We start from the raw sequence: 24,337 nt of genomic DNA, 5'->3' as shown, positions 1-24,337 counted from the left end.
GGAATACGGTAGCCAATTGATGGTTCAATAGATAATAAGGCTACTGGTGCACACTACAGAAATAGGCAAGGTCAGCCACCCGGGGGAAAACCGGCTACCGTGGGGGCTTGCGACACAGTGGTCTGACCACTGGGTCCCATTTGCAGTAAGGTGAAATTATTAAAAGAATGGAGCATATGAGATAAGTTCATTCAGCCCTCGAGGGCTGAGGGTGTCTCTCTTGGCTCTCAGACGATCCCAGCGGTTTCCGAAGCTGCTGCGCTGAACGGATATCGCTCATCTGTTCATTCATCGCTCATCTGTTCATGATAAGTTCATTCAGCCCTCGAGGGCTGAGGGTGTCTAGACGGTGGATCCACTTTAGTTTAGATTGCAACAGTAGGCGTTCACAGTCACCTCCCCTGGGGGGAGTGGGAACACAGTGTATGATTATGTTTCGCAAGGATGCCAGTGTGTGTTTACATTCCACAAAATGTTGTGCGACTGGGGTGTCTCCACTTCCTTCTCCAAGTGCTGCTCTGATGGTGGATCTGTGATTTGGTAATGGTTTTCCCCACGTATACCAGTCCACAGGGACACTTATTGATGTAAATAATGTATTTTGAGGCACAGGTCAACCTCTGTCTGATGGCATCTGCTTTCCTGAGTGTGGGTGGGAGAATGTGGATCCTGTCAGTAATTGTCTGCACGTGGTGCAGTCTGTGCATCGATAACAACCGGGCTTAGAGTGATGGGTCTGTGTTCACTATCTGGTCTCTCAGATTTCTGCCCCTCCTGTAGGCAATCCGCGGGGGTAGTTTGAAGGGAGGTGGAAGAGTTCTTTCTTTTTGTACTATGGACCAATGGTCGTGAATTGCTTTCGTAAAGGCTTTAGTGGAGGGAGAATAGGTGGCCAGGAAGGTGAGTCTGTCCTCTTTTTCTGCTGTGGTGGTGTTGTGGGATGAGTCCAGTAGTTCAGCCTGTGTGTAACGTGTGGCCCTCTGGCAGCTGTCCAGAAGTTCATGTATGGGATAGCGGTTAGTGAGATCATCCAATTGAGTGTCGAGTCGTGCTGGGTTTGTGTTGTTTCGTACTGTGCGGATCATTTGAGATTATGGGATGCTCTTGAGTAGGTGGTGGATGACAAGATGTAGCAGGGTGTTTCTGACGGTGGTTTTACGATAGACAGTGGTTGCGAGTTGGGTATCTTGTTTTAGGATGTCCAAGAATGGAATTTCATCTGGATTAATGTGTGTTGTGAACTTGATTGGAGTTGGAAGTGCATTTAAATTGTCAACCATCGTGTTGAACTGGTCTCTTGGACCAGTCCATAAAACCAGCAGGTCGTCAATGAAGCGCCAGATTTTGTAGATGCATGTTCCATACTTTGGTAAGATATAGTGTTCTTCAAAGTGTGCCATATAGAAATTGGCAAAGGCGGCTGCGAGATTAGAGCCCATACTGGTCCCACTCAGTTGCAGATAGTGACAGAGTTCAAACTTGAAATAATTATGTTTTAAACAGAGTTCCAACAAGTCAATGAGGAATTCTGTTTTGGGCCGAGTGGGATCTGAATGTTGTAGTAGGGATTCCCGGATTCGTTCGATGCCATCATCTGTGGGTATCACTGTGTACAAAGAGGTGATATCAATGGTGGCAAGGAAGGTGCGTGTTGGTATTGGTTGGCAATCTTTCAGTTTTACTAGTAGATCACCAGTGTCTTTCAGGTACGTTGAGGTGGTTTGTACCAGAGGCTGTAGAAAGTAATCCACATGCATCGCCAGGGGTTGCAAGATGGAATCCCGTGCAATAACTATCGGGCGTCCCGGAGGGTTGGATAGGGTCTTGTGGATCTTGGGTAAACTGTAGAGTATTGGAGTGACTGGATGGTCAGTGACCAGGAAGGCGTGTGTAGATTCGGAGATGATCCCTTGTGATAGAGCCGAGTGTAGTGCAGAGTCACTCTTAAAGATAGAGTATTAGAACACATAGCCTGCATTAATAGGACAGACTTAACTTCAGCTATAGCCGCACATATAATTAACGAACATGATGCTAATGGACACTTTGTTTCGTTTCAGGTAATTGAGATTGGGAAAAAGGAAAGGAGACATTGATAAATTATTATCTAAGCAAGAAATCAAGTGGATGTCATTATTGGAAACAGTAACACCACAAGGGTTAAATAAAGACTGAAATCAGATATTTTATGGATTGAGACTGATTTACAGTCAAAAATCGAATTTACAGTCAAAAATAGAATAGATGAAATAATAACGCTGTTTAATGAGAGACTAAAGGTATTATAACAAAAAACATAAGTTCATGATAAATGACGAGAATAAAAATATATAAAGATATGAATAAATATAGAAAAATGAATAATAATAAAAAAATATTTATTTAATTTTTTTAAAAAAAAGCATCCATAGTAGTCAATAAATTAATTAATTAATTAACTAAATACAACAATTAACATTAACTTTACGTGGTATAAAATAATACTATATAAAATACATAATGGGCCCTGGTACAGGATGGGCACCCGGGCCCCCCATTGGGCCCTCCCCCCATGAATCAGACTTGCTGTAAAATATCTCCCTGCCCAGCCGCCCCGCAATAACCTTTCTCACAGCGGCAGCGGGTCTGGGTGCCCCTGGTAGTTACACCACTGTAATTGAGTGAGTCCACTGGTCACTTCCATTGGGTGCTAAAGGTCAGTGTGCCAGAGCAAGTGGGTAGCTTGTTTCCTTATCCCGAGGGTGTATGATATGTGTCTGCCAGAAAAGGAGTTTCATTTGTCAATTATCCTTTCTCCCAGCGCCCCTCCTCAGGCCCGGATTTGTGGAAAGGCCACCTAGGCCCGGGCCTATGGCGGCAGCATTTTAGGGGGGTGGCATGCTGCTGAACCACACCCACATTGGTTCAAAAACACTGGGGATGCGCTGGAGATACAATAAATTTCCTGTGCACCAATCCGCATTGCTCCTGTCCAGATGATGAAAGGGGAGGGGACAGGGGGCGACGAATGGCAGTGTGCCTAGGGGCGCTCACTTTGTAAATCCGGCCCTGACCCTCCTTCCTATTCTGCCACAAAGGGTTGGGACAGATGGGGAGATTTAGTCGCGTGGAGACTAATCCCCTCTTCTGCGGGCGACAATCTCCCCGAACTGCCTTCTGTCTGCTTGAATGAAGAACCGATAAAGCACTTGCGCTGCTTCAATTTCCGAAGTTGCCTCACAAGGAAACTTCAGGCGACTTCGGAAAATCGAAGCGTTGCAAGTGCATTAGTGCAGGCAATTCTTCATTCAAGCAGGCAGAAGGCAGTTTGGAAAATCTCCCCGAATCTGCCCGTCTGCCTCAACCCTAAATCAGCTCCAGGTAGGGCTTTTCCCACTGCAGCAAAATTCTCAGAGAAGAGGACATATCCGCAAGTATGGCTGCAGGACAATAACCCCTTGTGGCAGACTCATGATGTGAAATATCCCTTGAGAGGCAGACACATGCCCGGAGGCACCGAACGTTAACCAGAACCTTGCAACCAGGCCTAGACTGGCAATCTGTGGGTTCTGGCAAATGCCAGAGGGGCTGATCTATGGCTCAATAGAAAGTTACCATATAGTGGGCTGGTAGGGGGCTGTTTGGGCTGGTAGAGGGCTGTTTGGGCCTCTGTGTACTTGGCAGGGCCTATTTTGACTCCCAGTCCAGGCCTGCTTGCAACTCCTTTACACTCCCAGGCTGTTCTGCTGTTCTGCTTTTTCTTGGAAGGACTCTTTCCCCTCCTAATTCTCTCCATTCCTAGTTCTCAACCCCCTCTCTCCACCATGCCTCTCTATCTCTCTCACAGTTACCCATCTCCTCCCTTCCACCGGCTCCAGTCTCCAGTCTCCTCTCTTCCACCAGCTCCAGTTTCCTCCCTTCCACCGACACATCACACCTCAAACAGCCTCTTATAAAGCATATCAGTGAGGGAGTGCCAGCTAAGTTCAGCTGCCTTTTAACCCCTTTTCTTCCCTAGGACGTAGGTGACATGAATATGCACCCCTGGTAATTACACCATTGGCAGAACCGCTTCTTTGGTGAGGTCCCCAGATCCGGGCATGATTTGGCAACATACACTCTTGGCCAAACTGGGCTATTCCAATGATTGGATCATACAAAACGGCCTTCGGGTCTGCAGCTAAGGACTGTAGCAACACATATATAAAGCATGATGACATCTAAAAAATACACTAACATGTACAAGTATGGGACCTGTTATGCAGAATGCTCGGGACCTGAGGTAACAGATCTTTCTGTAATTTTGAATTACTTTAAAGTAGGGATGCACCGAATCCACTATTTTGGATTCGGTTGAAGCCCCGAATCCTTCCCGAAAGATTCGGCCGAATACCGAGCCGAATCTGAATCCTAATTTGCATATACAAATTAGGGGTGGGAAGGGGAAAACTTTTTTTACCTTGTTTTGTGACAAAAAGTCACGCGATTTCCCTCCCGTCCCTAATTAGCATATGCAAAGTAGGATTCGGTTCAGCCGGGCAGAAGGATTCGGCCAAATCCTGCTAAAAAAGGCCGAATCCTGGCCAAATCCCGAACTGAATCCTGTATTCGGTGCATTCCTACTTTAAAGAAGTTGTTCATCTTTTTATGAACTTTTAGAATGACGTGGAGAGTGATATTCTGAGACAATTTGCACTTGGTTTTAATATTGTATTTGTTTTTTTTTTTAGTAATTTGGCTTTTTATTCATCAGCTGTCCAGTTTGCAATTTCAGCAATCTGGTTGCTAGGGTCCACATTACCCTAGTAACCATTCTTTGATTTGAACATGAGACTGGAATATGAATAGGAGAGAACTTGAAAAGAAAGATGAGCAATAACAGTAGCAATAACAGTAAATTTGTAGCATTACAGATCATTTGTTTTTAGATGGGGTCAGTGACCCCCCTCCCACTAGAAAGCTAGAGCGAGTCAGACAATGGAGGCAAATAATTCAAAAGCTATATGAAAGAAAAAAATCAAGGCCAATTGAAACGTTGCTTAGAATAAGCCATTCTATAACATACCAAAAGTTTACTTAAAGGTAACCACAGCTTTAAGTCTACTAGAAAATCATGTATATAAGTATATATTTACTGCAGATATTGACTGAATGCACATTACTGTCCTAGTACAATGGACACAAATATTGCGCTCATATTGGCACCATTTATTAAAAGTACTTGTGTCCACACAACACATGCACTACCTTGTACTTGAGGGTAACTAAGCTGCATGAATCCATATTGGGGGCAAGACAAAACTATTAGGTTTAATTCATGTATAAATGTTTGCTAGAAGATTTAAGGCACAGAGACTAAAATTAAGATCCCTAATTTTCTGGATGATACATCATACAGTACCTCCCAAAAGAGGGCCAAAATTTGGTGCGTGCAGCGCGGCAAAATGTCTTGACTACGACCGTTTTATGGCCACACCCCTTAATTACCATGCTCATTGTACAAAATTTGGCAGGCCATGAAAGTTTGAACATATTTCTGGTTTTTTTTTACCCGTTATTACAGTTTTGCTAATGAAGGTGAATTGCCCTTTAAGCTGTGACTTCTCCCAAGAGATCATTTTATGTTAAATTGTTATAATTACTTATTTGCTTATCTCAAAATTGTTACAAAGGTATCTTAGTTGCACCTGGTGGCTGTTCTGGGCTCTTTGCCAAAAGCCAATTAAGTTAGAAACTTTGTACCTTTTTCTGGCTGTTCAGTGCAGAGAAAGTCGGGACTTTTCAGTACAAATGCGGGACTGCGGGTTGAGCTGTCAAAAGCAGGACTGTCCTACTGAAAACGGGTCAGTTGGGAGGTTTGGATACATGTGGATCATGCAGGGATATTAGTGGTTGGATCATACAGGAATATCAGTGGTGCCCAAAAGTATTTTGTGATTAGAGATGGGGATCTGCAGATATAACAGCAGTGCACTGGCCAGAAACAGATCCATTCGTCCCTCTCATAATACTTCCCATTCAGTGGCGGAACTACCGGGGGAGCAGGGGGTGCGAGCTGGCCAGGGTCCGCACCCCCTCAGGGCCCCCCGGCAGCCCGTGAGCCACTGACAAATACGGCCGTACGGAGGGGGTGGGGCCTGGCTGTGCGTCACGCACCAGGGCCCGCCCCCCTCTAGTGACGCTACTGTTCCCATTCATATCAGAAAGGGACTCATTTCCCTCTTATATATCTACATATAAAGTCCATTCTATATATGCAGTGTTTATAATATAACTACTAATAGTGTGTCTGATTGGATATTCCCATACTGGAAATCCATCTCTCCAGCATCTATGAGGTACAGGTATAGGATCCCTTATCCGGAAACCCGATATCCAGAAAGCTCCGAATTACGTTATGGCCGTCTCCCATAGACTCCATTTTATCCAAATAATCCAAATTTTTAAAGATGATTTCCCTTTTCTCTGTAATAATAAAGCAGTAGCTTGTACTTGATCCCAACTAAGAAAAGCAGCCTCTTGGGTTTATTTAATGTTTAAATGAATTTCTTGTAGACTTAAGGCATGAAGACCCAAATGACGGAAAGATCTGTTATTCAGAAGTCCCGAGCATTTTGGATAACAGGTCCCATACCTGTACTGTGCTCTCACACAAACCAAGGACACACACACACATGCTAGTTTACATCGGCCAATGAGTGGACAGTGCTGTTGCTCGCATACTTTTTATTTCTGTTAGTGGAGAGAGAAGAAGAGAGACAGAAGTGCTGAGGTAAAAGATGTGAAATGTACTGATATTTATATACTGATTTGATACTGTTCTTTTATAAGTTACTTATTAGCGTATCAATTATCTGTAGTTTAAGTGTCTATTCAGAATTGATAGTAAAATCCTTTGTGGAATGGAAGACCTTCAGTTAAATAAATATGTATTTTCTAGCAGTTACTCTATGAGCTCAATTAGTCAGATTTCCTATTAAACTTGCAGAAATTTACCAGAAACATTGTTTGTATTCAGTGGAGAAGGAATGTGGCTAAATCAGAAACACATAAGGTTCCCTAGTGACCGTTATTTTACCAGCCGAGCCAGTAGAAATATTGCTTTATTTCACATTTTGCAATATATCTTGTTGCTTGGATAAGCAGGAAAATATAATATAAAAAACCTACTAGTACTGGGGTCAGTGACCCTAGCAACCATAAGCCTCCAGAGAGGGAGAAGCACTTGCCCCCCTCATAATACTTCCCATTCATATCAGAAAGGGACTCATTTCCCTCTATTATATATCTACAAATAGCTCATACTATAATTGATAATGCAGTATTTCTACTATAACTACTAATAGTATGTCCAATTGGATATTCCCATACTGGCATCTATGAGGTACTGTGCTCTCACACAAACCAAGGACACACACACATGCTAGGTCACATCAGCCAATGAGTGGACAGTGCTGTTGCTCGCACACTTTTTATTTCTGTCGGTTGAGATTGCAGAAATGTGAAAGGGGGACATGTACTGATATTTATATACTGATTTGATACTGTTTCTTTTATAGGTCACTTATTAGCGTATCAATTATCTGTAGTTTAAGGGGCAGATTTATCAAGGGTCAAATTGGAAATTTGAATTTTTAAATTCGAATTTTGAGTTTATTATAGTATAAAACTAGGGAATAGTCCATCACCAGAAATAATTACATAATTCATTCTGTAAGTAACATAAGTGTGTCCGTTACATGGAGGTTATACATTTGTGAGACAGATTGCTTGTTAAACTGTACAGAATGGAGTTTGTGATATAATGACATCCTTTTGTGCACTAACCAGATTTTGTTTTCATTCTTTAATAGAAATAAGTGTTTTTGTATATTATCTGTGGATGGTCACAAATACTTATATACCATGAGAGACATTCATTCTGTGTATTAGGGATAGTTTTGTATACAGAATGTATTTGGGACAAACGGCACCCCATATATAAATGGATTTATACACCATGGGTTTCAGGTAGGCTATTGCTTCTCCGACCTAATATAACTGAAGGAGTGGTGACTTTGGATTGTTACTATTGAGTGCTCTGGTATTTATCTCTACATGGGGCAGGGGAGCATTTTTAGCAATGCAGGTATCAGGGAGCTGTTATCTGGTCACCTTTCCATTGTTCTGCTGATGGGCTACTCGGGGCTGATATCAGTCAGATTCAGTCAGGTCACATAGCTTGAACTAGACCAAGACAGAAGGTTAACACAACAGTGCAAATTAGGAAAAGATACAGGTACATATAAATAGACTACAAATAGGAATTGTTATTTCAGCCCATTGTCTTTCCTTAGGCTGACTTCACCTCACAACTAGGGTTGCCACCTTTTATCATTTTTTTTACCGGCTGCTGGGGGGCCTGGCCTCAAAAGGGGCGGGCGTGACGTCAAAAGGGGCGGGGCCACGTGACGGAGACCCGCGGACGCTAGAAGAGGCAAAGAAAAAGGTAAGTTGCAGGGGATTGGGGGCAGGCTGAGGGCTCCTTTTGATCGTATTACAAATTTACCGGCAGCTACATTGCCGGTAAATTTGTAATACCGGCCCCGGCCTTGGCAGGTATTTTACCGGCTAGGCCAGTAAAATACCGGCCGGGTGGCAACCCTACTCACAACAAGGTGCTGACTGTACTAGTGTCTGCTTCCTTGACTAAAGGTAAAGTGCTTACCCTAGGGGGCTTGTCAATATCTGGGCTGAAATATTGTATTATCCTTACAGGTCGCAATTCCTATTTGTAGTCTATTTATATGTACCTGTATCTTGTCCAATTCCTAATTTGCACTGTTGTGTTAACCTTCTGTCTTGGTCTAGTTCAAGCTATGTGACCTGACTGAATCCAGACCCCTAGACTATTTACAACCCACCCTAATTACTTTTATTATCTCTACAAGTTATCTCTGTCTATCTGTAACTTTCTAATTTATTGCCCATAAATGCTTTTTCAATGATCTAACAGTATATATATGAGGTGCCTTTCAAGCCTTTCATTTGTATTTTGCCTGAAGAAGGGGCCTGTGTGCTCCGAAAGCTTGCAATTGTTACTTATTCAGTAGCCAATAAAAGGTATCACCAAACTACATTTTCTGCATTTTTTCAATGGCTAACGCGGCACATCTCAAAACTATAGTTTTTCCTTAGAATGGATCTTTCTGTAATTTGATCTTCACACCATAACCATAACTGCCAAGCACGCAGGTACTACATGCTGGCAGCAAAATGCTGTAGTACCTACATGCTCAGCAGTTAAAGATCTGTGTCCCCAAAGATGCCCCAGTAGCTCCCCATCTTCTTTTCTGCTGATTCACTGCATATGCTCTGTGCTGCTGTCACTTACTGAGCTTAGGGACCCACTCTGAGGGGCAGATGTATCAAGGGTCAAATTTCGAGGGGTTAAATGCCTCGAAATTCGACTGGGGAATGAATCTTGCGAATTTACGTGCTGGCGAATAGTCGAATGGGCTAATATTCGTCGGGCGAATAGTCGAGCGATCGAATATTCGATCGATAGTCGAGGAGCACAAAAAACTCCTCAAAATTCGAGTTTTTTCCCCTCTATTCATTCACCCGAGCTTAGTGAATGTGCCCCACAATATACAGTACACCTAGGGACACATTCACTAAGTCATTCGACTGCCTACTTTGCCAGATTAAACCTACCGAATTGCTTTAAAAGCCTATGGGAATGTCCCATAGGCGTTTTTTCTACGTTTTTGATCGAATAAAAAGGCATTCGATCGAATGAAAATCCTTCGATCGAATATTCGATCGCTCGACTATTCGCCAGCGCGTAATTTCACCTGAATTCCCTATTCGATTCTATTCCCCAGTAGAATTTCGAGGGATTTAACCCCTTGAAATTCGACCCTTGATACATCTGCCCCCTAGAATAGAAATGTCACAATATGAGGCCGATTAGTAATTAATACAAGGAGGGTTTTGAGAGCACTCCAGGCTAAAAAAAATATGTTTAAATACAATGGAAGTGCAACTGATTTATCCTATTAATCAATGCACATTCCCTGGTCCCCTGACTCATAAATAATTCAGTACATATATATAAGTGCAAGTGCACAGCTAAGACTTCTTGACCAATAGGGTGCCATTTAGTGAGCATGCCCAGTTCAGTCTGCATGTAGAAACCAAACAGTGCACATGTCTATGTGTTTAGCATTATAGAGGGGCCTGGAATTGTTTTCCCTCACAGTGGGGTTACATACCAAAGAATGCAGCTGGCTACACTTAAAGGGGAAGGAAAAATAGTCGGCGCAAACCCCCCTCCCCCCCTCCCGTTTGTTGCCCACCCACCCTCCTCCCCTCTGGCCTACCCGTCCCGCTGGGCAAATGCCCCTAACTTGTTACTTACCCTTCTGCGCAGGTCCAGTCCAGTCACAGCAGGAAGAAGATCGCGTGGAAGAAGATGTCGTCGGTGAACTCCCTGGACTGGACCTGCGCAGAAGGGTAAGTAACAAGTTAGGGGCATTTGCCCAGCGGGACGGGTAGGCCAGAGGGGAGGAGGGAGGGGGGGTGGGGGGTTTGCGCCGACTAGGTTTCCTTCCCCTTTAACATTAGGTAGGGCAAAGTTGCATAGCATTTGTTGGCGCAATGTATCAGGGGGGTATTAAGATACTTTTAAAGCATAATGCTAAATAATAAGCTGTTTTATCACACCAATTAAACTGTGTTGGAAGGTGAACAACCCATTTAAGTCTACTAGAAAATAATTTAAATGTTAAATAAACCCAATAGAATTTGGTTTTGCTTCCAGTACGGCATAATTATAGGTTGGTTTGGATCAAGTACAAGGTACTGTTTTATTATTACCAAGAAAAAGGAAATCCTTTTTAAAAATTATATTTCGGAGCTTTCTGAATAATGGGTTTCTAGATAACAGATCCCATGCCTGTACAATTTATGGATATGGTGGTCTCTTTGGAAGAGTGTGGAGTGAGCTATAGATTATTTTCTAAATCAACAGATAGAAATACCATTTTGCACAACAATAGCTTTCACCCACCCTCTACCAAAATGTAGTTTCTATAATAGTTTGCCCATGTGATTTAACCAATGCGGGTAAAGACCAAAATACCATCCAGGAACTTAAGGGAAGTCACAGGTCAGCATTGAAAGCCGCCGTTGAAAAATCTAAAATGGACATTCTCTTATATAATTATTATTTAGAAAAAGGCCCCAGTCCCCCACTTTCCACTTCATAAGTGTAGATACTACCCCAATCTCAGACAAAGAGGGGATCAGTGTTGTCTGTTGTTATAAAGAGAAACTTTCTATGTTCATGCGTTAACTACTTGTCATATCTGTATGAATGTTAACAGCTTGTGATTGTATCTTTGATCAAACTACAATTTAAGATTTTTTAATGATTTGTATTCCTTTGGTATTTTTCTGTGTTCTCACTCTTAGGTTGCTGAAGAAAATTCGTTGGATTTTTTTAATATATTTTCTTTCTATACTGGGTGAGTCTGTAAATATTTCCTTTAAATATTGTTGCTATCCTGACCAAGATCCCAGTTACTTTTGCAAAGTCTCAGAAGTGCAGATACTTTTAAAAATGAATTTATATTTACATCCTAATAAAGTGAGTTCAGAGGTTTGTCTATATACAGGGGCGTAACTACTATTCGCTCTCTCTCTCTCTCTCTCTCTCTCTCTCTCTCTCTCTCTCTCTATCTATCTATCTGTCTGTATATGTTTCTATCTATCTGTCTATTTATCTATCTGTCTATCTCTCTCTATATCTCTATCATCTATATCTATCTATTTTTTCTATGTATCTACCTGTCTATGTCAGTCTTTTTACATCTGTCTGTCTATCTGTCTCTCTCTTTCTAGATATATATGTTTATCTATAACTATCTACCTATCTCTCTATCATCTATCTATCTATCTATCTATCCCTATAATCTATATCTATTTATTTATCTTTCTATTTCTATCTCTCATTTATATTTATCTATCTATTTGTCTATCTATCTATCATCTATCTCTCTATCTATCCATCTATCCTTCTCGCTATTATCTATATCTATCTATCTGTCTCTCTCTCTCTCTCTCTCTCTCTATATATTTATCTATCATCTTTATTTTTTATTTATCTACTAGTCCATCAATCTATCTCTATCATCTATCTATACATATATTTATTTGTCTATCTAATTATAAATAACTTTTATTTAATTCATAAAAAGACATAGGCTGACTTTTTGGTCTCCTTCTAAGACCTTCTAGACTTTTTTATAAGACCTGGGTCCTGTAATAAATAAATCATTTACATCAGTTCTTTGCCCAAGTGGACCTTCTAGTATAAGGCCCTTATTAGATCCCAAACCATACAGGCAGATTAATTGGTGAATTTCTCCTGTAGAATTAAACTATAAATGTAAATGTAAATTTTAGCAACTTTCCAGTTTATATATTAGTTAAATAACGTGAGTAGTTTTGATGGGTATCTGCAGACATAAACATAATTAAAAGCAGCCTTTATCTGTCTCTTTTTGCAATGCTGGTTCTGACTTATGAAACAAAGCATCAGAAGTCAGTCTTAAATATATTTTACATAAGCTTTTATGTGCCTCAGTTGTACCTCATCCCCATCAACTCTCAACTACAAGCAACTCCTTAGGGAACTGCCATTGATATACAAATCAACCAACATTTAGTACATTTTTTAAAAACAAAATTTTTAAAACAAATACATTTTTAAAAACAAACAAAAAAAACAACAAAGCACTGCCTAATACTATAGACTTTAAGCAAATATTTTCATTAAAAATTGTAAATAGCATGAGTGCTACAATAATCCATATTTACTGCCATAATAAGGAACTACCTCTTACATCCCCCAGAACTTGTTGCAGTTGTTATATTCTAAACCAGGAATAAAACTACAAAGAGATTTTGCCCGCCTGCCTGCTCTGTAGTTTCTGCTAAGGCTTTAACTTCTAGTAGCCACTGTAAGCCCAGAAGGATCTGGCAAATGCATACAGGTAGAGTAAGTTGAACAAGGAGTGCTTATGCTGCTCTACACGAGAGACAGTGTCCTATAAACGTTCATATCCTTTCCAGTGCCATAACTTTAACACATGTGATACAGAGCTAGAGTTAGAGCCTATGTTTGTGTGTTTAGTTATTAATTTGTATAATGACTAGTATTTTTCTCTATTTGTAGTGTGCCCTGTGTGCAGCCCAATGATGCGATTAGCAATAATGATTTTTACATGCTTGGGCCTTGGGTAAGTATTGGTTAATTGCATTATCTGAATATTTTTCATAGATGAATATAGAACAATCTCAATACTTGCACTCTCTTGCCATATACTGTATATACCTAGGTTTTTGGTTGGGCCTGAGAACTGCTCCCTGTACCTCAAATGGACAGGTGACTTGACTCTCCCCCACACTATCCCAACCCTTTTGCTGTTAGAGTTAATGTGGGTCTAAAATCTATTCATCTGTGCATCATTAGTGTGCTTTCTACAGAAATATAACAGCTGATTCTTTTTTGTTTTTCTTCTCCTGGGCAGAATTCTTTATATTTTGCTTCGCCTGGCCAGAGTTGTAAGGAAACGATTCCAGGTCACAGGTAAGCGGCTATCCCCCACCTTCGCAAGCTCCTCTCCCTCCTCACACAGCGACTCAATGCAGTGACAATAGAGTGGGTTCTGCTGAGCAGGTCAATGCGACACATTATAGTATCAGGACAGCCCTCTATCACCCTGCTCAAGGGGCTTCCATCATGAGCAGCAATTCAATTTGCCATAGTGAAAGTTAGAAATGGGAGCCATAGTAAGCCAAAAAACTGCAATTAAAGAATGTCAAACTATAGGGGTATGCAGAAGAGGTATGTGTCTTGTGCACCCTCCCACAGTACTATTGTGCCGTGTGCACATGCCTCTTCCAGGGTCGGACTGGGCCAGTGGGACACCGGGAAAAAACCTGGTGGGCCCCGCAGACCCAGATCCATGATTTGCAGGCTCCTTCTGTTACATCAGCTGGAAAAACATAGTACGCGCACAAGCGCACATGCTCGTGGGGGGGGGCAGTGGGCACATGGTCGGCAGCATGCCGCCACAGCAATGTAGGCTGGGGGTCCAGAGGGGGGCCCTGCACAGCAGCCCCCGTGGGCCCCAGGTCACCCAGTCTGACTCTGGCATCTTCTGCCAGTTCTAGCCATGGTTTACACAATAAAAGAAGAATTAGTTCAGTGATCCCCAACCAGACCAGTAACTCGTAAGCAACATTTTCACGGACACTTTGGGTGTGGCGTCAAAGCAGGTGCTTATTTTTAAAATGTTGAATTCCAGGCAAGTTTTGGTTGCATAGTAACCAGGTGGTACTTCCAAACAGAGCCTCCTGTCGTCTGACAGTCCATACAGGGAACTGGCAGCCTTATTTGGCACCACAGGAACTTTTTTCATGCTTTTGTTGCTCTCCATCTCTTTTTGAATATGGCTCACAGGTAGAAAAATTTTGGGGTCCCCGATTTAGATGAAGTTGTTTGTGCAGAAGATAACGTGTGGGGGAAAAAGAGACAATACAGTAATGTAGCCACAAACTAATTGCATTTTGAATGCCTGTTTGAACTCCCTTTTGAATATTTGATTTAGTTTTATTTTTTGTTTTCAGAGGGAAACGGAGAAGGACAGGTTTAGACGATGAAGGAAGACAAGGAGAGGAGAAGGTACAGGTGGAAGATGAAGATTATTATAAATAATATAGAATATTAGCAATTGCACACTCAGAGGCCTATTTATTGAAGGTCGGATTTTTGTGGAATTAGAGCAATCTGTAACCAGTATTTCTCTAAAACAACAAATGCCATGTTATCAAAACATCCGAATATAAAAAGAATGAATGGAAAAAAATACAGAATTATGCTCTAAAAAATTTTATGCTAGTGATAAAACATCTCTTCCTACTAAAAAAAAACTCTAAAAATTGAAATAGTTAGTGGCTCAGCTGCCACTGACTTCTGGACCTCTTTTGTGGTTTTTGATAAATCTCAAAGTTAGTTTCAGAGAAATAAAAAAAAAACATGAGCTTTTTGGGAAAAAAAATCTGAATCTGGCCAATACAATTATCCTTACATTAACGTAAATATTGCAAGGTTTATTGCTCTAAACACTTTCTTGACAGATAGTTAAAAATTATATAATTTTCTTTTTTATACAATTCAGTGTTATAAAGTATATATCTATATATAATTATAAATATACATGTATAAAACATTTTTATATATCCCAAAGTAGCTATATATAATGAAACTTTGAAATGAACAGTTCAAATGACTAAAAAGATAATAAAAATACAGTTTCCAATTTAGTATAACCAGTGACATCCAAAGCATAATTTAAACCAAGTGTATACATGATTATAAATAAAAGATCTAGAAAACTTCTGTCCTTAACAATAAGCTAGACCAGGGGTGCCTAGACTTTGTTACACTGGGATCTACTCTTGACACCTGGCCCCCAGCAGGAGATCTACCTTGATTACACGCAGCGGAAACATTTAGACCATGCCCATTTTTTTGGCCACACTCCATAATTACCATGTTTATTTTACAAAATTTGGCAGGTTATGGAAGTTTGAGCACACTCCCTTCCCCTCTGTGCATGCTGTTCTCAGCTCACCCTCCCCCCTCGGTACTTGCTGCTCTCAACCCCCCTCCTTTCTGTGCTTGCTGCTCTCATCCCTCCTTACTTCCCCTTCGTGTTTGCTGTTCTCAGCCCTCCCTCTCTTCCCCTCTGTGCTTGCTGCTCTCAGCCCTCCCTCCTTGTTGCTCTCAGCCCTCACTTCATTTCCCTCCATGCTTGCTGCTCTCATCCCTCCCTACTTTCTCTGCTTGATGCTCTCATCCCTCCCTTCCTTCCCCTCTGTGCATGATGTTCTCAGCCCTCCCTCTCTTCCCCTCTGTGCTTGCTGCTCTCAGCCCTCCCCCTCCATACTTGCTGCTCTCAGCCCTCCCTCCTTTCTGTGCTTGCTACTCTCATCCCTCCCTTCCTTCCCCTCCAATGCTTGCTGCTCTCAGCCCTTTCTCCTTTCTGTGCTTGCTGTTCTCAGCCCTTCCTTCCCCTCCATGCTTGCTGTTCTCAGCCCTCCCTCCCTTCCCCTTTGTGGTTTCTGCTCTCAGCCCTCCCTCCTTTCTGTGCTTGCTGCTCTCAGCCCTCCCTCCCTTCTCCTCAGTGCTTGCTGCTCTCAGCCCTCCCTCCTTTCTGTGCTTGCTGCTCTGAGCCCTCCCTTCCGTGCTTGCTGCTCTCAGCCCTCCCTCTGTGTCTGTGCCTGCAGCTCGCCCCTGGAATGCTTGTGATCTGAAAGGAATCTTTCAGTAATTTAAATGTTAAATAAAGCCAATAGGGTTGTACAAGGTACTGTTTTATTATTGCACAGAGAAAGGAAAATATTTTAAAATAATTATTTGCTTATAATGGACTCTCATGTGAGATGGCCTTCCAAGCGTTTGGATACTGAGTTCCTGGCTGCTGTATCCCATGCCTGTATAAGAGGAAAGATTACTATTACGTTTCATTATCCTTTTGCTCAGTTTAATTGAACAAATTACAAACTTAACATTTCAGTGCATTATAAAACTGAAGAACTCATTTCAACATAAGCTCTTATCATTAGGGTTTTCCTTGGCACAAATTCACTCAAAAAGTTTTTTTTTTAAGAAAAGATACCCCTTAATAATCAATTTCTCCAAAATGTGAGCTGGAGTCAATAATTATATCACAATAATAAAAAATGAATTGGTATCTTTCCACCTGTGATAGTGATGTGAATTAAATACTGAATTAATAAATGCTAAAAATTCAATAAATTACCAATTATAAAAATTTAATTAATCCATATAGTTGCTTGAACTAGACTGAGGTGCTGAGTGTATTCCAATATTTTCATTGGATTCCAGTCCCAATGACTCAAGTGACTAAGTGCAATGAATAAAACAGAAATGAATTTAATATTAAAGATCATTCACCATTCATTGCTGTTACTGATTAAAAAAGGTGCCTATCAACATGGATAAAAATTGATAAAGTGACCGAGTGCAATAAATAAATAGGTATCAATTCATCGACACTGATTATTACTTGCGCTCAGGTTCAGTGTTAAAAAGTAAGAAATGGAAATGAGAAAGGGTGAAGAAGTCCTATAGTAACTGTTTTATCTTGGCTACCTTCGGGACCCCACAAAGGTGGAGAGGTCAGAGCATCTGGGACTGTGGTCTCGATATTTACCTTCCCTGACTATTGAGAGGAGCTATCTTCCCTATAAAACCACAAATCCCAGCGTACTTAGGAAAATGAGATAAGAGGGCCAGAGTTTCTGAGAGTATTAGAGAATCACCACTTAGAATTAAATCCTTTCGGTACCACCGTTAAAAATATTCTAATGCCAACTAGTGTCTCACAAAAGCTTTTTCAAGGCAATGTGTGTACTCGGAGACGCCGGATATTTAAGACTTCCACATTAGACGTCATCCGCGAGATTCAGAGGCGTCTTGGCGTCAGTCACATCATACTCAGGACTCGGCTTACCCTAAGTTCCGTCCTATTCTCACGAGATTTGCGGACCTAGGTTACAGCGTCTATAGTTACAGAGAGAGTGAATTGTGATATATTGTACATTTTTTATGGAATTTATTTCTATAAGATACTGTGTGTCCACTAACAGTTTGGCTTTATATTGTATACCTACCGTAAGATAATATAAGTCCCTTATTTAAAATATAACCTTTATTATTATATTAACAATTACATTTGTTTATAGGGTACTTTATAATGCATAAAAGCATGGCACATTTTTTCATATTAAAAGGAGTTTTATAAAAATGCTGTAAATAGATTATTTTTCGTTAATACCATTAGGAGAAACGGTGTTCATTTTAAAGATCCAATAGCTCTCTCTTTTTAGTAGGGCTTGTCCCAAATTCTCTTTTCTGATACCTAGATTAACGTTTTCAAATGCCCATACCTTCACTTTGGAGGTTCCCATAGAGTGGAATTTTTTTATAGTGTTGTGCTACTGTAGACAATGTATTTTCATATTTTTTTTTTTTTGATTTGTCTGCTGTTCTAATGGAACTACAATGCTGTTGGATTCTTAGCTTTCATTTTTGGGTTGTCATCCCTGTATATTTCATGTTGCAGGGACACGCTATACAGTAAATGACACCCTGGCTTTTACAATTAATGTAGTTGCTGACTTTATGTTCTTTTCCAAATCTGTCCTTAAAATTACTGACATTTATTATTTCTTCACAGATGTTACAATCACCGCAAGGGAAACAACCTGGATTCTTTATTTATTTATTTTTCAGTTCTGTTTAGTTCTGTTTATTGAAATGTATCAGAAAAAGGTGTACATACAGCAGTAAGATAAGAGTAAATGTACATTTCTTATTTTACAAATCCTTATCAATATGTTTTAGACAACTGTAAACAATAAAACTTGACAGAGCATTACACCTTTAAAGCCTGTTATGCATTTACATTACCAACTGTCTGTGGTCAATCAATATCATGTCTCAATTTATACAATGTGCATTACATTTGTGGTTTCTAAGGGTTAACCATATCCAGTAGAAAGAGCTTTTAGAGAGGAACCTCTGGTGGGGGGGTATCATTGACAGGAGGTAATATTACACCATCACGTCAAATGATTTGATACGTTAGTCCAGTCTACTAGGTGGGAACCTACTCATGTGTCCTCATCCAAATCTAACCATATCCCCCACACCTTTTGAAACTTCCCAGGACAGTTTCTTTTCATGTACGTAAATTTATATAGGGGGATTATTTTCCTAATAAGATTTACCCAATACACAGCAGTTGGGCCAGAGGCGACTGTGCATATGAGAGCTGTCGCCTTTTTTGCATACGTTAATAGCACATACCGTTACCTCTTCAACCCTGTTCAATAGAACTATAACAGGATCCATGGGGATTCTAAGCTCTGTTCTTTCCTGAATGGTCTGTACTACCTGTTGCCAAAATTGCTGTATTACAGGACAGGTCCACACTATATGAAAATAGTTTGCTACCATCGCCGAGCAACAAGGGCAATCCTGTGACAAAGTAGGATTCATTCTATGCAATCTTTGTGGGGTAAAATAGGTTCTGTGCAAGTATTTACGTTGCATCAGTTTATCCCTACTACTTATCATCCCCTCTGAGTAAGATTCAAGAGCATCATTCCACCTTTCATTGTCAAGTGTGGGTATGTCTGCCTGCCACTTAGCTTGGGTTTTTGAAGGAGTTGAAGAGTCGCCAACGCAATTCTGGGTTGGGATTTGTTCCAAAACATGAGATTTCAAGACTCCTTAGGGATCGGAACACTTCCTTGGTTATTGTTGACGAAGATTGTCTGAAGATATAAGTTAACTTTGGGAGAATAATCATTTTGAAAAGATTGATTCTGCCGTATAAGGACAATGGCAGGGATGACCATGCCTCAACTTTAGATTCAATGTATGTACACTGGGGAAAAGTTTAAGTCTACAAATTTCTTGAGGTCCTCATGCATCCAAATCCCAAAGTATTTAAATGACTCGGCCCATGAAAAGCCATGCGCATTAGTAGACACATCAAGGCCCTGAGGATCGACTGCAAAAAGGATGGATTTATCCCAGTTTATCTTCAGGTCCGCATAATCTGTAATCTGAATGTTAATAATGCCCAGTGCCGCCCCAAGTGCTTGTCCCGGGTTGGCTAGGTATAGCAAAGTGTCATCAGCATACATGGACACCTTTTCCGTGATCCCTCCCAGCTTCATCCGTATCACCGCAGGACTATCTCTAATGTGACAGGCCATGGGTTCCATGGCTAGAGAAAAGATCAATAGGGATAGAGGGCAGCCCTGACTAGTCCCTCTGTCAGACTTACCGAACCGGGTAGGACCACGAATATGAGAGAAGCAGGAGCAAGATGAACAAGAGGACTACCCCTACAGCTTCCCCACCAGTACACCCTTGATTTGTACTAAGGGAGACTAATGAGGACGTAGTATGGGAGCCTATGGTACTTGGTAGCTTGCACCCGTCTGTGGAGTAGTGGGTTGATGGTGAGCTTCAGCTGTAATACAGTAAGAGTAGGATTAGCTGAGAACGAATTTAGCTGGACTTGTTCACAAGGAAGTTGGTACAGCAGTCACCTCTACGTCAGTCGTGGACTGGGTTGAATAGTCCGCTGGTAGAATGGTAAGCTTGAAGGTAGAAAACCGCTCACTCCTTACGTAGTAGGTTCGGTTGGTGCCTAGTTGTACCACAAGCAGGCTTCCCAAGGAATGAGATAGGTGAAAACCAGAACAACAGCTAGGTAGCAGTAAAGTTCAGTAACTTGATTGGCAGAGGTTCTTTAGACAGAACAAACACAAGTCCAGTAACAATAAACAGGTAGCAAGGACGAAGGTTTAATACTTAAGGCAAGGTGAGTAGCCAGGCAGAGGTCGGCAACGAGTAATCAAGTCCAGCAAGGTTCAGGGGGGTAAATACTTAAGGCAAGGTGAGTAGTCAGGCAGAGGTCGGCAACAGAAGGTCCAGAAGGCAAGGCAAAGTTCCAAGGGTTACACAGAAGCGAAGTCAAGCAGTAAGCAGGGGTCAGCAACGGTAGATCAAATAAGCAAAGTTCAAATAGGAGCAGGGAATCACTTACTTAGAGTAGGTAAAACGATGTCCGAGCACTGAGAGACTTCCAGCGTGGGCAGAAATACCGGCGCCTGCGTCACCACGCAGCGCCCAACGGCGCACTTGCGCCTGCGTCACCACGCTGCGGCGCATTCGCGCCTGCGTCACCGCGCGCCTTCCTAGACGTCATTGAGGCGCATGCTGGAACGCAAGCGGAACGAACCTGACATTGCCCTCCCCTTAGGAACGGCCTCTGGACGTGAGCTTGGGAAGGTTTGCTTGGATACTTCTGATGGAAACTTCTTACCCGATCAGCAGCATGAACATGGTCAGCAGGTTCCCACGAATTCTCATCGGGACCATACCCTTTCCATTTGATGAGATACTGGAGCTTCTTATTCCTGATTCTAGAGTCCACAATCGCTTCAACCTCAAATTCTTCATGATCGGAAACAATAACCGGATCAGGAACCAAAGACCTCCGCCCCACAAATTGATTTGGAAACACAGGTTTAAGAAGGGCCGTGTGGAATACAGGATGAACCCGTAAGGACTTTGGAAGTAGAAGTTTAAAAGTAACAGAATTAATTTTCTGAAGAATTTCAAAAGGGTGCCTTAGGTACCACCCAGGAGACTGGCATGGAAGTCTTCTCGGTACGTCTTTCTCTCAGGCGTCTATCAATCTGGATAGTAAGCTGGATAAGCTCGTCCAAGGGAATAGGTACCCCCACTCTGGCCAATTCATCTTTTAGCTGAGTAGATAGGCCTACCCGGTAATGATGCCTGAGAGCCGACTCATTCCAGGTTGTGTCCACAGCCCACCTTCGAAATTCTGCGGCGTAATCTTCCACAGGCCGTTTCCCTTGAGTGAGGGCCTGTAAAGCAGCTTCAGCGGTTTCTGGACGCTGTGGATCATCATACATAGAGGCCATAGCGGCAAATAAAGTCTCAACGTCCTTCAAAAGAGGGCTATTTATCTCCAATAGACGGTGAGCCCAAGTCTGAGGTTCACCCTGTAGGAAGGAAATAACAGTCCCCACTTTGACTTTTTCACCAGCATAAGTCTTAGGTTTCATAGAAAATAGGAGTCTGCAGCTGTTCCAGAAGGCCCGAAACTGTTTACGATCTCCACCAAACTTCTCAGGTAAATGAATCTTTGGCTCCATATGTCCAGAAGAGAAGTCAGCGTCATCCGCAGGAAGTTCAGTTAGTCGGGCCGAAATACTCTGGTAGCCACCTTGCAGGTCTCGCACGGCCCTTGTCAAGGAAGCCATCTGCTGGGAGAGAGTCTCAAGGATACTTGCTTCCTCATGTGGTTCCTGTAGATATGGCTCGGACATACTGTCAGACTTACCGAACCGGGTAGGACCACGAATATGAGGGAAGCAGGAGCAAGATGAACAAGAGGACTACCCCTACAGCTTCCCCACCAGTACACCCTTGATTTGTACTAAGGGAGACTAATGAGGACGTAGTATGGGAGCCTATGGTACTTGGTAGCTTGCACCCGTCTGTGGAGTAGTGGGTTGATGGTGAGCTTCAGCTGTAATACAGTAAGAGTAGGATTAGCTGAGAACGAATTTAGCTGGACTTGTTCACAAGGAAGTTGGTACAGCAGTCACCTCTACGTCAGTCGTGGACTGGGTTGAATAGTCCGCTGGTAGAATGGTAAGCTTGAAGGTAGAAAACCGCTCACTCCTTACGTAGTAGGTTCGGTTGGTGCCTAGTTGTACCACAAGCAGGCTTCCCAAGGAATGAGATAGGTGAAAACCAGAACAACAGCTAGGTAGCAGTAAAGTTCAGTAACTTGATTGGCAGAGGTTCTTTAGACAGAACAAACACAAGTCCAGTAACAATAAACAGGTAGCAAGGACGAAGGTTTAATACTTAAGGCAAGGTGAGTAGCCAGGCAGAGGTCGGCAACGAGTAATCAAGTCCAGCAAGGTTCAGGAGGGTAAATACTTAAGGCAAGGTGAGTAGTCAGGCAGAGGTCGGCAACAGAAGGTCCAGAAGGCAAGGCAAAGTTCCAAGGGTTACACAGAAGCGAAGTCAAGCAGTAAGCAGGGGTCAGCAACGGTAGATCAAATAAGCAAAGTTCAAATAGGAGCAGGGAATCACTTACTTAGAGTAGGTAAAACGATGTCCGAGCACTGAGAGACTTCCAGCGTGGGCAGAAATACCGGCGCCTGCGTCACCACGCAGCGCCCAACGGCGCACTTGCGCCTGCGTCACCACGCTGCGGCGCATTCGCGCCTGCGTCACCGCGCGCCTTCCTAGACGTCATTGAGGCGCATGCTGGAACGCAAGCGGAACGAACCTGACACCCTCTCAGAATAGGAAAGAATTGCAAGATTGTGTAGTTGGTTCTGACTCTAGCCACTGGGTTGTTGTATAATGCCTGGACCCATTTGATAAAGGTAGATACCCACTTGCCTCATTGTGGACCGCCGATATGTCCACTGAGTCGAAGGCTTTTTCATTATTGAGTGAGGCAATTACCCTCTCCCCCAGGTTGTCATGCGTGATAGCCAAGCTAGTGTAAAGGCGTCTAATATTTATATCTGTGGACCTTCCTGGCAGTGAGAGCTGCGACCAACGGAGACGTGCTACACTGCACAAGGATGAGCTCCACTTTTCTTACATATCCACAACCATTGCCTGCACAAGTTCATACTTCACGGGTATGTGATTATCCAGCGTATGACACCCCTTGTTGCTTCTTAATTGAATAAGGACTCTTTTTGCCTAATGCTACACGGGCAGGTAGGAGATTGTTTGCCTGTATAACCTAACCGTTGATGCATTGTATATATGGCATTGTCTATGGCGGATAACACACAAACAAGCGAGGCAGTGGGTATGGGGTTAATGAAGGCCGGGGAGAAGGAGCCTTTACAGCGATCTAATTCCATGCAGCTGCAAAAAGCCAGGACTGTGTTTGCTGATTTGGATAACACGGATATATTAGAGGGCACCTCCACAATAAGAGAGAATATTATGAGAGTGATATCCTACAACAATTGAATGACGTCAACAACTACTCGAAATTAGATATAGACCCAACACCATGCTTTCAGGAGAAACTTAATAAACTAATACAATATGGTAAGAGTATGGGTATATTGAATGATAATGAGGTGGGGTATATATGGGTGGAACACCCTAAGATACCTATATTTCATACATTCCCCATGGTACATAAGAATCCCACACAGCCAAGAGGTAGACCCATAGTGGTTGGTATTGGCTCTCTTAATGAGGGTCTGAGCGAATATGTAGATAAACTTATACAGCCATTAGTATTACAGCTAGCTACCTTCCTATCTTAGAGATAAATTATGTAATGTAAATTGGGGACAGAATTGTTTGTGGGTGACAATGGATGTTACAGCTTTATATTCTTCCATTAAACATACTGATGGATTGTATGTATTACAATATTGGCTAAAAGAAAGTAATTTATATAGTGAAGAACAGAACCAATTTATTATGGAGGCTGTCGAGTACCTACTAAATCATAATTATTTTATCTTTAATGGAATATATTATTTACAGAAGTGTGGCACAGCAATGGGGGTGCATTTTGCATTTTGTTTATGGGATGGTTAGAAAAATTTCACATTCAAGTAATACCATCTTTCAAGAATGTTAAGAAATTTTATCGCTATATTGACGATCTGA

At 42.0% G+C, this 24,337-nt stretch overlaps 1 long non-coding RNA gene across 2 annotated transcripts; it reads left to right on the top strand.

Moving 5' to 3' along the window:
• The first annotated feature begins 6,705 nt into the window (after positions 1-6,705).
• Positions 6,706-18,528, top strand: LOC108713604. 2 transcript variants are annotated; one of them, XR_005966875.1, is made up of 6 exons: positions 6,706-6,751; positions 11,437-11,489; positions 13,202-13,265; positions 13,557-13,615; positions 14,659-14,713; positions 18,297-18,528. It is a non-coding gene; the product is annotated as an uncharacterized LOC108713604 (long non-coding RNA). The 2 variants fall into 2 exon arrangements; XR_005966874.1 differs by lacking the exon at positions 6,706-6,751 and adding an exon at positions 10,447-10,476.
• Positions 18,529-24,337: the final 5,809 nt, after the last annotated feature.

This window comes from Xenopus laevis, chromosome 4L, assembly GCF_017654675.1.
Source record: "Xenopus laevis strain J_2021 chromosome 4L, Xenopus_laevis_v10.1, whole genome shotgun sequence".
In the NCBI taxonomy this organism is placed as follows: Eukaryota; Metazoa; Chordata; class Amphibia; order Anura; family Pipidae; genus Xenopus; species Xenopus laevis.
This window is presented reverse-complemented; position numbering and strand designations above follow the sequence as displayed.